The following is an 11,731-nucleotide window of genomic DNA, read 5'->3' on the forward strand; positions in this document are numbered from 1 at the left end:
TTGCTTTTGTGAGGCTTTTGCTAGGGGAATTTTTTCCCCTGTAAGGGTCACGATATCAATTTCCTACCCATGCACTCTGGAGTGTTCTCTACAACTAAACAGAGGGCTCAAAGAAATCATTGTCACAAAAGAAAATTTCTGAAAGTTACTTAAATATAGTTTTCTAAGCATGAATGCCAAGTCATTTGCTTATTGCAACCTGGCAATACAATGCAATATCAACTTTTCTCAGATAGGAGGAAATGGCACACGTTCAACAGCTGGAAGTGACTATATGTTGTGAAGTTCAGAATTGATAAAAACAATGGAAATAGAGGAGAACGGTTGTGTATATCATACCCTACTTATCTGGTTAGGAATGCAGATGAAGTTGGTCACTGAGATTTGTTCAAAATCAAATGCTAATTAACCATGGACTGTAAAAACAAAATGTTTTGGTTTTTTTTCTTAGTTTCTTTGGTAGGCTGGCACCTGTGTCTATGAATTTTTATAATTTTTTTTCACCTGAGGGTCCAAAGTCTCTACTTAATATTTACAGAGGTCAGAAAGTCTGTTTTTTCTATCTAAGTAATCCTCATACTTTATATATTTTCTTTTTACCACTGACTTTTCTCACTCTAGCTACCTCCAACTAAATCTAGTTTCTTTTTCAATTATTATTGATATTTTATTTCTTTAGGAAGGAACTAGCTGACATATTGTCATTAATTAAATGACAAGACACTAAAGGACTGATTTTCCTCCCTGTATGTAAATACATTATTTTTGTGCATGCACTCTGGCTATCAGAGGTCCGTGAAATAGCAAGACATTGAATCCTATTTAATAAGAATCTTTTGATGATTGTACTAACACAAATAAGTACCTTGTTTCCCATACACACACATTCGTGATATTCATGCTCATATTCAGACTGTTGAAATGCTGTCTTAGTTCAGTTAAGTGTAAAGGAACCAGCAGTTATTCCACAGACATCCAGAAAACCTGAATTTTGCTAACTGCCTGATTACACATATTCACTGGTTCCAAGCATGGACCATTTGCAAGCAAGGCAGGGCTTTGGCATTGATTTTAATAAGAAAAGATTTATAGCCTTTGCTGGAAAGCAGTAAACTGCTTGATGGTAATTAACTACCATAGAGATGTGTTTAGATATAGAGACAAAAAAATTGTCTCCTACCTTCTCATTAATTGCTCAGAATATCTGACCCATGGGATTGTTGTTAAGAACGTATGTATTTAAGGAAAAGTATTTATCTCCTTTTTAGAAATGTTGAATGTTTAAGCAGTAGTCCTCTGAATATATTGTTCTATTTAAAGCACCAGATCACAAATCTGGTTTTAATTACATATATAACTGCTAAAGGCTTTGTAGGTGTTACAGTGAATTTACTGAAGGCAGAAGTGCCTGTTTAGCCACAGCAATTAAGAGGCCCAGTCTTTCACCAGTGGATTTCTGACATAATTTCTTTTTCAGTATTCTATTTTTCACCAGGGACATTGGACTGTGTTGAAAGAACAAAGTGTTTTCTTTTTCTAGTGCCTTCATCATGGCCACAGAATGCAGAAGTGCAAGAAAGGCATCACTGCATTAACTTATCTCAGATGATACAACAGACCAAAAAAAAAGGGATTTAATTCTGCAAGATTTTAGCTGTTTGATCTGAAACTTTCCAGCTAGGTGACCGTCCAAGGCAACCTATGAAAATATTTTTTAAGTATTCAGCTACTTCAGAGAAGAATGATACAGAGAAATGCCTTTCCATCCAAAACGAAATCCCTGAGATATAGTGATTTGGAGAAGGTTTGTGTAATTTGACTGAAAAAGGTCTTGCAAAGCCAATCCAGATCACAAAAGCCTAAGAGATGGAGTTGATATATGCCAACAAGACAATTATTAGACCTTTGCAGCTGAAATCTCAAAAAATAATGATATATGGGATTACCCCTGGAAAACTCATGGTGAATACTTCTATATAAGGAGCAGGGCTGGAGTACAATGCTTGGAGAGAGGCACGTCCACCCAGCGGGACTAAACAAGGTCCTTAATAGCTACTCACTGTGTGAATATCAGTGCACTAAGGAATGCAAAGAAGCCCCAAGGGAAAATGTAGTGTGATAATGTAAATAAGGATACAACACAACATAAATAAAAAGGAGCAGATCTGCACAGCACAGTCACCCTTAAAATTGACTTTTCTGAGTATGCTTTTTTTTTTTCAGTTTTAATACTCTTGTTCAATGGTCTTTTTCCATCACCCTTTACTCTTGCCAGTATTGTCAGTGAGCTCAGCTTGATTAATAGTTACATAGATTGGTCTTTCCTTCGGTGGAGATAGGGGAATTCTTCTTCTCAGCAAGAGAAATCCATGCTGTGAGCTATCTTTTCACATGCAGTTTTTGTCCCTTTACCCTTCCTCCAAAAGTGCAAAACCAACACTTTTGTTACCTGCAAAACATGACCTCACTGGGTCAGTATGTGATATAAAGGATGGAGGAGATGATAGCCAGCTGCAATCAGCGTGTATTTGCAATTAGTAAATTCCATTATAAAGGAAATTGTCAGCCTTAATTTAATTTTAACTTTTTGTATGTTCCCCCTTTAACACATATGAATTAAAAGGAGAGCCTAGATTTGCTTGTAATAAAGAGTAATCAGCTTCTTAAGTAAATCATGTAGATAGGAGGTCCTCTTTGCTGTTTATCAGAGTTAAAGGGGAATATATGTTATGAAAGGTTCAGTTTGGTAGGACAGCAACCACAGAGGTACTGTCAAAAAATATTCGTTCAAAATGGACTGGAAATTATGTACCGTCTTTGAAATTTGTCTACTTTCTCCTGAGATTGGCCTAAGAAGAAGTTTTCATGGAGCCCTTCAACTTCTTATGCCCACATCTGGTTCAAAACAACACCAAAATATTAAAAACCTAGGAATTTTATTGCATCAGTGAGTACTGCCCCATGGCTTGCAAGACATGGGTGAAGTTCTTGATGGGAATAAAGGAAATGACCATACAGGAAATGTTCCAAGTTTCAGTTTACTCAGTTCATGTTAAAATGCATGCATATAAAAAAAAGGCAGAGATGCAATCCTTCATAGCAAAGAAAGCCATCTTCACAAGGGATGGGTAGACAAAGTCATTACCCTACTGGAATTATTAACATGCAGCCCTTAATCCTGCACTTGAAGATGACTGTTGGAATTATCTGTGTTTCATGGGGATAAAAAAGAGACTATTTTGATATTTTGGCTGCCATGGCTTCAATTTAATAAAATGGAAAGTCGTAGCCAGGAGTATTTAGTTTAACATTTACTTTACGAAAATGCAGAAGTACTACAGTCCTGATTCAGGTAAATCACTGGGGCATATGATTAAAACAAGTTGTGTTTTGAAAAATATTTCAGCAATTATTAACTGCAAGGAGCTTTTAAAGTCCTACTGAAGTCACTGGAATTTGAGCATGTGCTTACAATTAAAGATACGGATACGTGCATGAGGACTTTGCTACGGAAAGGCCTAATTTATGTGTGCTACAAATATGCCTTTTTCTCTTGTCCTCATCATGTCTATCGTTATGGTACAACACTATTTTTTCATTTATTTTTCACAATTTTTCAGGATTCATTAAAACATTTTACAAGGACAAATTTGGATAACAGCTGGAGGCAGATTGTTTTGGGAACTGAGACTCAAATTGGCTGAGGTACTAGATAACAAATGGATGTAATCTGAGATACTAAAAGTTTGCCTTATTAAAATCCCCCACATTGGCACTGATTTGATAAACACCTTTGTTGGGATACATCACACAGTATATTAAAAAAGCTGTTAATGAAAAATGAATATTGCAGTGTCTTTTTGGCAGGCTGAATCAATATGCTCTTTTTAATAATTCAGTTTATTCCTCAAAATATCATTTTCCCCCTAGAACAGAAAATAAGAACATGACATAATTACTAAATCTCACCTTTTTCCTTTCCTAGCAACACACTTCTTTTTACTGCTGGCTACCCTCCCCCATTTTTTTCTGAAGCTGTGTTAATCTATAATGATTCAAGAAAAGCTTGGTTTTTGACATGAAGAAAGGTCTATTGTTTTCTGAAGAATGGGAGATCTGAAAGATTGACCTTCATTTTTTAGACCTTCTGTGTTTTATATTCTCTGTGGAAGATCAGAACTGATAAATTTATGAAGCTTCCTATGTCCCCTGCATTTAGGGGAAAATGAACATCTGATTTTACTTGCAGCCCATTTCTCTCTTTCTAAGAGGTCAGATAAAGTGTGAACACCGTGGATAGCATATCACCCCCTGACAGGTTGTCGCTTAGTGAATAATTCTATTTCACCACCCCCCACCCACCCCCCGTTATCTCTGTCCAGACTGCCTATTGCAGTGTGAAATTTCCTGCATATTTGGTTATTTTGCTTTACTATATGTGATGTGGATATCCTCCCAGGAGAAGCAGCTCTCTGGAAACTGGAGAAAGGTAAAAGAATTGTACTCTCTGGGATATCCCATTTGTTGGTTTGCATCTTATTTTTCTAACTAACTGAGCAGCTATCACATTAGATTTATATTTAGCTTGGTTTCTGAAGGAGGGAATTTGCTGGCTCTTGCTCCCAAAACTCTGGAGACCTGAGAAGAAACTGGAGATGTTGTTGCATGGAGTAAGTTACTGTATAGGATGGAGACCTGTGCAGTATGGGGAGAAGCTGCATTATTGTGATAGCGGAGACAATTTGGGTGACATAAGACTAAACTTGCAGGAAACAGAGTGTACCAGCTGACAGGAGAAGGCTCTTCTCCTCCCCTCTTCCTGCTGCTCCAGCTTTAGCTCTGAAGTGATACTGCAAGTTTCTATACATAGGATACAGAAATAATAGTGTATCAAGTTATCCCTGTTATTTATGCATAAAATATTGAAACTGTTTTCTTAGTGAGTGCATGTATTATACTTCAAGACATCTCAGACTGTATAAGAAAATTACAGAGCATGAGCCTGAGATTCTCTGCTTACTCACTACCTCTGAACGTGCGTTTAGATTAGTTATCTAATGCTAGATAGCCAAAGTATCTAAAATTGAGCCGGTCATAAGAGGTGCTGAACTCCCTTTGCATTCAGTATGAGCCTCCTGCTGATAGTTCTGAAGACTGGGCCATGCATGTATTTCAGATGTCAAGCTGTAGGCATTCAGCTCCAAAACCTGTGGCTTCGGCGTCTTAGCTTTTAAACCTAAAACATGGTAGGAGTGCTTTTCCCAGGTGATACAAAGCACAAGGTGTGCTTAGTCTATATTCAGGTGCATTCAGAGGAAAGCTGTTGAAGAAATGTTGTTGTTTGTTTGTACCAAAGAACAGAAATCAGAGTTTTGCAGATTTTTTTTTTTTTCCTTTGAGGTAAGAGAATGATACTGGAAATCACATGCTTTACCAGGACGTTCTTTGTCTTTCAGCTGGAAGGAGTACCTCACAAAAAATAAAAGGTGATGTTTTTATTTTAAAATTTTCTCATTAAAACAACTTGTGGGATTCCTAACTGTAAGAAGTGATGTGTCCTTAAATGTTACCAGCAAAGAATTGTTCAGGAAATTTTCCATTTTTAGTTTTAGTTAGTCCAGTTCCTATTTCCTCGTCTTCCCTCTGGAGAGCTTGATTTGGACAAAATGGAAGAGATGTTGCTTCTGTCCTTTGTTGTTTTCATTGCCAGGTTTGGCAAATCTCTAAATCAAAGGACGCTTTCAGTAACTTGTAACCAGACAAACATCTGCCGGTTGGGACTCCCTTCAATAACTGCGAAGCGCGAGTCGCTGGGTATGCGCGTGCTGGGTGTGGAGCTTTCTCAGGCGGTGCGAGGAGCTGGACCGGTGAGCCTCGCTGCTCGTGGCGAAGGGTCGCTCTGTCTGTCAGAAGCAAGTGGAGCGCTTTGGGTTTGCAGCTTGTGCTCGGGGTGCCGACAGGGCATTCCCCGTCCGATACGTCTGCTGTCCCGCTGGGCAAGCCGAGGAATACAACTGCCTTTCTCGAATGGGGAAATATGGGTTGAACCTCTAGAGGCCACCGGCAACTTCAGGAACAGCTGCTGCCCTTAATTTTCTGTGGAGGTTTGTTGCAGATTCTGACATTTCGCTCAGGTGACAGAGCTGACTTTCTGTCGTGCTGAAGGAGAGGAGTTGCGGCCTCTGAAAGCCTCAGACTGTCAGCATTTAAGGGCTGCTTCGCTTTGGGGTAAATGGGAAGAACATGCACGCAGTGTTAAAACAATTTTATCGGGTGATAGATGCGCTTTCAACAGATTGGAATAGAAGTGCTAGAGAGTGCCTCCAGATACGGCTGTCTGCTTAAAAATTACATCGAGCATAAAAACCATTAATAGTCCATTCCTCCTGACCTATTCAAGCCCATAATCATCATCCATTTTATTATATACCCCTCTCCCTAACACAAAGGCACTAGTATTCTTCCAAGTGGAAATAACATCTTGTTTACATCTTCTTAGTTCAGACATTAGAAACGCCAGCCTACTTTTCCGCAGTTTAACAGCTTCAGGAAAGGAGAGGCGTATAGAAAGCTGTGAAGATTCAATTTGTCTCTCCCAAAATGTGCAAGAAACGTTGATAGTCAGCGGCAATTTTGTTTCCTTGTTTCTAGAAACAAAGTTTTGTAAACAATAAAGCATGCAAGAGATAAAGGGGGCAAGCTTTGCCCTACTGTGTAAGGCAGGACGGGGGAGAGACTGCTTTCTCCCTGGTTAGTGAGGATGACACCTGCCATGGGAACTCACAAATGCAAGAGAATTTCAAGCTTTTTTCAGCTAGCAACCTGAAGCCCTATGCCTAATTTGCATAGAAATTACAGAATGCTAGGGACTATAATTACCATTGCATTTTTCTTTAATGCAGATGTGCCTGACAGAGGCAAATAGGGATCATTTAGCAGGCTTTTACAAAGCTCCATGAAGAGTCTCTCAGCCTTATTTGGGACCTTGGGCAGGAAGAGAGGTGATTTTTTGCAGGGCTGTCACCCTACATTCCTTGTAGGCCATAAACACCCTATATTTTCACATGTCTCAAGGTATATCAGTGGAAGTGTGTAATCTTTGGACCAACAAAGAACGCAAAAAAGGTATAAAGCCTGAATAGCATTTTTCTTAGCAACCACAAACTCAAGAGAAAAATCTGGTTTTAAGTACCTTTTAAGTACCTTGCATTTACTGATAGCTCTTTTAAGTTAGTTTATTAACAGCAATATACCAGTGTTTTTACCAGTTATCAACATCACCTTTTGATGGGTGAAACTGAAGATAGTAAGGTAGGCATGAAGCTTTACTAATTGATGTATGTGAACTACATGTATTATCTTCCCTTTTCTCTTTACATATATGTAGTATTATGCATGTATAGTGAGGGAGGGAGAAAATCCGTATCAGAGAGGCATTTTTTAAGGATGGCTCTCTGAATCTGTCCAAAATTTGAATATAAAAAGCATCTTCTAAAGCTTTGACTTCAGGCACAGGAGGTGAGAGGATAGAAGAGGTATAATGCACATAATTTAACTATGTCTGTGAAATGTATCCTCAGGATACATTTTGAAGTTGTGAATATATATGTAAAAAATACACCATCTTACAAAGCACCATCTTTTTCACACAGTGCATGGTATGAATCTGGAATATGTTTTCACTGGAGATCATCAAAATAATACTTGTACTGGATTTGGGAAAATGGCAGATTTCTATTACCAGCCATATTATTCAGAATAAAATAAAGGAAATCAAACCTCACACTTCAGGGCATAAACTGAGGCCTCACAAAATGTCTCACTCTGGCAATCTATAATGCTGGCTAGATGAGTAGTGTGGTCAGGAGGTGTTATCTTCCTCCCCAGTATGAAGTTCCTTTGCTAGAGACAGCTAACATACTGATCTGATTGCCATGCAAGATCCTATGGTGCAGTTGTATACGCCATCCAAAAGTGCCTCTGACTCTCACTTCTGTGCTGTACTTTTTCATTTTGAATGATTTGCACTTGAAACCATACTTTGTTTATTGATCTTCCTGTTTTGGCATTGTTGAGCTGTAAAAGATATTGATCTCTTAAGGTTTCTGAAATCCGTGGAATGATGTTACACCAAGGCTGAGTCTAACTTCTGTGCAATTTGTGTTCCTGTCATGCAGAACTGTCTCCTATCAGATTATTGTATACCTGTTAGCAGGAGAAATGAAAAAGAATGAAATGGAGCAGAAGAAAAATGAAGGGGAATAAAAAGGTGAGAAATGTATGAAACAATCATGGGTTACTCAAAGTTCACAAAACCACGAGGACATTACAGCAGTACAGCTTTCCTGATGAGTGTGCTCCATGCGTCTTCTATTTTCTTTCATTTCCATAACGCTGAAGTAGTGACCAGTTCCTAAATAAGCAAAGTCAAGCTCAATCAGTGTCTGGGTAAAAGACCTCTGAGGGGCTGTACATGTATTACAGTAATGGAGTAGATTTATTCTCAGGAGACCTTGACCTAGTATTAACATAACTCATATTGCTTATGTCGAGTGTTTTGATTTTAGATGCATTATTGAGGACTCACCATGGTCTACTGCATTTATTTTTCCACTTCAGAACAGGGGTTAGTCCTGCTCTTCTGACAAAATTTATGCAGTTCTTGGCTTCATTTTTGTGGGCTGAACTGATTCGTGTTGGTATCCATTATCTGTCCTGAGCAGTTATGGAATCCCTATACATTATTTAAGCACCACTCTGTTTCCATGCAGTAATAGATGAGTGTACAGCAGAGACCAATTTAGTTCAGACACGTGTGAACTTACGTTACTCAAATCTTTGCTACAAATCCTTGTAGAAAAGCACAGTGAATTTTAATGTGGCTTTTACCTTCCATTATGGCTGTATGATTTACAACATTCTCTATTTGCCAGCAGCTCCTTCATTGCAATATTGAAATGAAGTATATTTGAGAAGCGGGATATGAAAAATTAGAGCGAGAAAGTTGCTTGTAATCAAATCAAAAGCTGATCTTCCAAAATTTTCCAGGGTTGTCACATCTAGCTTGTGCAAGCATCGTTTTTAATCTGAGAGATTGGCTTCAGTGTTGTGATCCGTCCTGGGGTCTGAACATGAAAAACTTGGAGGGATTTGACTTATGCTCACTCCGGTTAAAAGACTTTGTAAGGAAAAATGACATAAGGACTTAATTTAAATATTACTTCCCGGCGTACCACAGCTCCAGATGAAAATGTGTGAATACATTAGCCTAGTGGAGGTGATAACAAGGAGTGATGTAGGGAGAAGGGATGACCTGTATAGTAATGAGAGTTAGAATATTTGCGTTTAACTATTTAAATTTGAGGATCATTCTAAATGCAAAAGAGAAACCTTATATAAACCCAATCCTTTATAACTCAAATCCCTCTGAAGAAATATTTTTTTACTGTAACTATGAATACGCTGTTCATAATAGAAGTAATTTACCTAAGACAAAAGAAAACAATCATAAAGACACATATATCTGTGGTGGGTTGACCCTGGCTGAGGGCCAGGTGCCCACCAGAGCCGCTCTATCACTCCCCTCTTTCATTAGACAGGGGAGAAAAGGTACAATGAAAAAAAAACTTACAGGTCGAGATAAGGACAGGGAGAGATCATTCTCTAATTATCATCGCGAGCAAAACAGACCGAACTTAGAGAGGGAATTCATCTTATTTATTACTAAGCAAAACAGAGTAGAGGAATGAGAAATAAAACCAAATCTTAAAAACACCTCCCCCCACCCCTCCCATCTTCCCGGGCTCAACTTCACTCCCGGCTTCAACCTCCGCCCCCCTCAGTGGCACAGGGGGACGGTGGATGGGGGTTACGGTCAGTTCCTCACGCGGTGTTTCTGCCGCTTCTTCATCCTCAGGGGGAGGACTCATTGTTCCCCCGCTCCAGCGTGGGGTCCCTCTCACGGGAGACAGTCCTTCACGGCCTTCTCCAACGTGAGTCTCCTCCACGGGGTGCAGACCTTCAGGAGCAAACTGCTCCAGTGTGGGTCCCCCACTGGGTCACAAGTCCTGTCAGCAAACCTGCTCTGGCGTGGGCTCCTCTCTCCACGGATCCACAGGTCCTGCCAGGAGCTTGCTCCAGCGCGGGCTTCCCACGGGGTCACAGCCTCCTTCAGGTGTCTCCACCTGCTCCGGCGTGGGGTCCTCCACGGGCTGCAGGTGGAATCGCTACACCCCCTCATCCTCCCTCCATGGGCTGCAGGGGGACAGCCTGCTTCACCATGGTCTTCACCACGGGCTGCAGGGGAATCTTGCTCCGGCGCCTGGAGCACCTCCTCCCCCTCCTTCTTCACTGACCTTGGTGTCTGCAGATGTTCTTACATCTTCTCACTCCTCTCTCTGGCTGCAGAAGCGCTCTCTAACTGTTTTTTCTCTTTCTTAAATATGTTATCACAGAGGCGCTGATTGGCTTGGCCTTGGCCAGCGGCGGGTCCGTCTTGGAGCCGGCTGGCATTGGCTCTATCAGACACAGGGGAAGCTTCTAGCAGCTTCTCACAGAAGCCACCCCTGTAGCCCCCCCGCTACCAAAACCTTGCCACACAAAACCAACACAATACCATACATGGTCTCCCTTTTTCTCCCATTGTACTTTGCTTGTGGCTGAGATGTGTTCTCCAAAACAGGGGTGTTCTTTATCTTTGTATTTGCCTTACCCCTGGCATACTGGTGGTGCTACTAAAGCAAGTGTGCGTGCTTAACAGTATGTGAAGGCACACCATTCACACTTCCAGTATCATATGAATTAAGAGATAGATTCTACGTCTTTTTGTCATTAGCTGAAAAATCTAACGAGAGTGTGTTTCCGTAATGCTGTAGTTTGTCACCTCCTTCACAAGCTCCGATAGGAAGGAATAAGGATCACATTAAGGTTAAGTACATGGACACGTTGTGGCATATGTGTACTCTGTGCAGAGCACCTACTAGAAGCTTACTTCACCCTTAGTTTCACTAAGGTGAAGTTACCGCTTTACACTATAGGTGATTTTTGTATAGAATTTTGGAAGAAATTGGTCTGATTACAGTCACAAAACAGCTTTGCCAAGCAACAGAAACATAGGTGTAGAACAGAGAGTGAAACATGTAAGGAATTGTTTCATTTCAGGAATCATTTGAGTGCCCTATTTTAACCATAATTAAGGCTACTGAAAATTTTGGTTGTTGTAGAGCACCAGAGTACAAAACCAGACATGCTTGTGGATGTTGCTGAGGGGAATGGTAGTGTTTCCTTCTGTAGCTGTAAAAGTTTTTAATTCAGCTTGCTATTGCTGAGAGAAGACCAAATGCATTATTTACTGAAGAGCAGACACACCAGCAGGAGGGCAACTGATGTGTCACTGTTAAGGTTTTGAAAAGAGGCTTCCTCTCTTTTTACATATTGCTTCCTTAAGGCACATCATCTTATACTTACTCTTAGAATGTGTTTGCTCTCTATGTGGTTATGCCAATTTGTGTTTGCAAATACTGCTTTTTCAGTGTGAATGCAACATTTTTGTTGTAGGACAACTATGATGTTGAGATAAGAGCCTTCTGAAGAGGAGACAGATTTCTGTGTGCCACTGCAGAAGATTTTACTGTTTCATTTACTCTTTTGGTGTTCTCAGTATAAAATGAAGCTTGCTTTGGGTGTGCATATCTCCTTTTTGAGCTGTAGAAATTTCAAGAAAAGGGAAAAA

This window comes from Balearica regulorum, chromosome 3, assembly GCF_011004875.1.
Source record: "Balearica regulorum gibbericeps isolate bBalReg1 chromosome 3, bBalReg1.pri, whole genome shotgun sequence".
Classification (NCBI taxonomy): Eukaryota; Metazoa; Chordata; class Aves; order Gruiformes; family Gruidae; genus Balearica; species Balearica regulorum.